Source organism: Pundamilia nyererei, unplaced genomic scaffold (assembly GCF_000239375.1).
Source record: "Pundamilia nyererei isolate P.nyererei 1_Seehausen unplaced genomic scaffold, PunNye1.0 scaffold00050, whole genome shotgun sequence".
Classification (NCBI taxonomy): domain Eukaryota; kingdom Metazoa; phylum Chordata; class Actinopteri; order Cichliformes; family Cichlidae; genus Pundamilia; species Pundamilia nyererei.
This window is the reverse complement of record NW_005187451.1, coordinates 2,884,152-2,886,855: the sequence shown is the minus strand read 5'-3', so window position 1 is coordinate 2,886,855 and position 2,704 is coordinate 2,884,152.

The window sequence follows — 2,704 nt, the reverse complement described above, 5'->3', positions numbered from 1 at the left end:
AAAAACAAAGATAAATGATAAAAACTAAATATACAATAAATCAAACAGACCAGACATTTAATAATAAGTCCAAGAACTCAAGTCTAAGATCCAGGACCAGGATAGTGCTGAGCTGGTGTAACAACAAGCTACTGTTACTGGGCTTTTAGAGCCAAGACAAAAACATTTTAAAATTGCATTGTGTATTTACTAGGGATGATTTTTTTCTTTTTTTAGTGATCTTGGTGATGTGTTATAGATGTCCTGCTGCATACCTGAAATCTGCCTGAGCTTCAGGGCTCGAAGTGGTGGCTGGACGTTCAGCTTCAGCCTATTCTGCTAGAAAGCAGAATTCGTGGCTCCATCAATTACAGCAACTGGTCACAGTCCTGGAACAGCAACTGGTCCATCACATCTCCAACACGGTTTCTAACTGGTGGCATTATGGGGGGTTTTGTTATGTCTTTCTAAAATATTACTTTTATGCCAAATGTAACGGGATGTAAGCCTTCTGGAAGTTCAACTTTTGTCTCATGAGTCCACAGGATATTTTCTCAGTCTCAAAAAGTCTAAAGTCTTTAGTTCAAGACAGGAAGAGGTCTGGCAGAGCCAAAGCCACCACTGAATCAGAGGAAACGTTTCTGAGAGTTAACAGCTTGTGTGATCGGCGGCTCGCAGGACAACAGCTTCAATCACAGCTTGATAGTGGTCGTAGTCTCAGTTTCACCTGAGAAGACTTCAAGCTGCAGGTTTGACAGGACGAGCTGCAGCAAGAAAGCCAGACGTCAGAATCAGACATGGAGGCTTGAAACGCCACCACTGGACTACTGCAGACTGGAAGAAGGTATTATGGACTGATGGATCAAAATTGGAAATTTTAATTTAACCTTTTTTTCTACAGGTAGTCCCATTGAGACCTAATGTCTCATTTGCAAGAGAGACCTGTTCCAGACAAACATATTCCAATTACAAATTAAAACATTCCCATTAAATAGTTATTAATAGAACAAAAAAGGCCAATGTACACAATCATGTCAAAGACAAGAACAAGTTCCCAGAGATAATTTCACACAAACATTTGAAGTCTGGAAATCAGCTGCGAGAGCTTCAAATCCTTCTGCAATGTTTTCCATGAAGACGGGGCAGAAAAGGAGGAACCGTCTTCCCAGGATCTCCTGATGTCCCGAGACCGCAGTCTATGCCTACACTGTTTGTGTAACATGCACTGTGACAAATAAGATATAAATCAGAAACAGATTTATAGTTAAAATGATACCAATGAGCCATCCTGTGTAAGACCAATGAGGACCAGTCAACCAGAGAACGTGGAGTACAGCGGTGTGTTAAAGGTTTACAGCCAGTTATAGATGAGACAGAATCCAAAGATGAATAACGTGAACAGAGGCTCTCTTATAAATGAAGTCACCATAATCCAGGGTGGTAAAAGAGTGGCAGCAGCAAGCCTCTTCCTTGCTGTGAAAGTAAAACATGATCTGTTCATGAAAAAGAAGCCCAGCTTCAGCATCAATGTGTGGTTTAAAGGATTTTCATCAATCACAATACTGAGGTATTTGTATGAGGCCACAGTTTTTATACAAACACCATGAGCAGATACAAGAGAAGGACGTACTGCCGGCACCAGAACCCTGCGGTACTCCATCAGTGACCTTTTAAAAAACATCATTGAGCTGCACGTACAAGATAATTAGAGAACCAGCGGGGTGTCATGATCCACAGCAGCTGGGTGTGTTCCACTGTGGATCCTTTCCTCTGGTGTCCGCCTCTGGGTGGAGCTGCCATTCTCTCACCAGGAACTAATCATGGCAATCATCAGAGGGCATTCATGCTGGTAACAGGCTCTGTCATCTCGCTCTGCATCCTCGTACTTACCTTGCTTTATGTGCGTTAGTGTGTTTGAGTGCGCTAGGTTTTCTTGTCACGACCTCCACAGCAAGTGTAACTCTGTGTTGTTGTTGTTGTTTTTGTCAAATAACATTTTGTGTAAAGTTACCTCACGTAGTCCTGCACTGTGCTAAACAAAGTGTTTGTTAAAACAACTGAGCGTTCGAGTTCTGTCTGGCACAGGAGTGGAGTCAATAACTAAGAGAGGAGTTAGCGCTGAGGAATGAGAACTGGCAGAGACGTTATAGTTTGCCAAAACCTTCTGGAGTCGTTTAGACTCTTTTAGTCAAAAACTAGTCACATTTGGTCTTCTGATGGAGGCAGTAACGTGATTACACAGCTGATGAAAACATAGCCAATCAGCATCTGTTCGCGGTCGCTGCTGTCAGCTGTTGCTCGCGGTCGCTCAGGGTGCAGAGAAAAGTTACAAACCCGAACTATAAGACGGCACCAATGTTGTTTGCGTGAGGATGAACTATTTACCAAAATGTTAAATGCAAAGCAGAATCACGGCACTGCCAGCGATAACCACTCAGCTGAAGCTTATTGTTTCTCGGGTTCTCTGTAACGTTTGGTTCTCGTGGCCTGAAGATTTCATGAATCAGCCGTTGGGTATATTTTCAAGGCTGAAGAGGTCAGAGGTTGGTGTCATCCTTGACAGTTACAGGAAAAAACTAACTGCACGTATTACTTTTACATACTTAATATAAGAGATTGTGGGAGATACTGATATATTATTTTGAGGCATATTAAATTATACTGCACATCCAGGTGTGGATGTCACCTGCTTCATTTACAGTTTTTTACAGACGCTAGGACACAT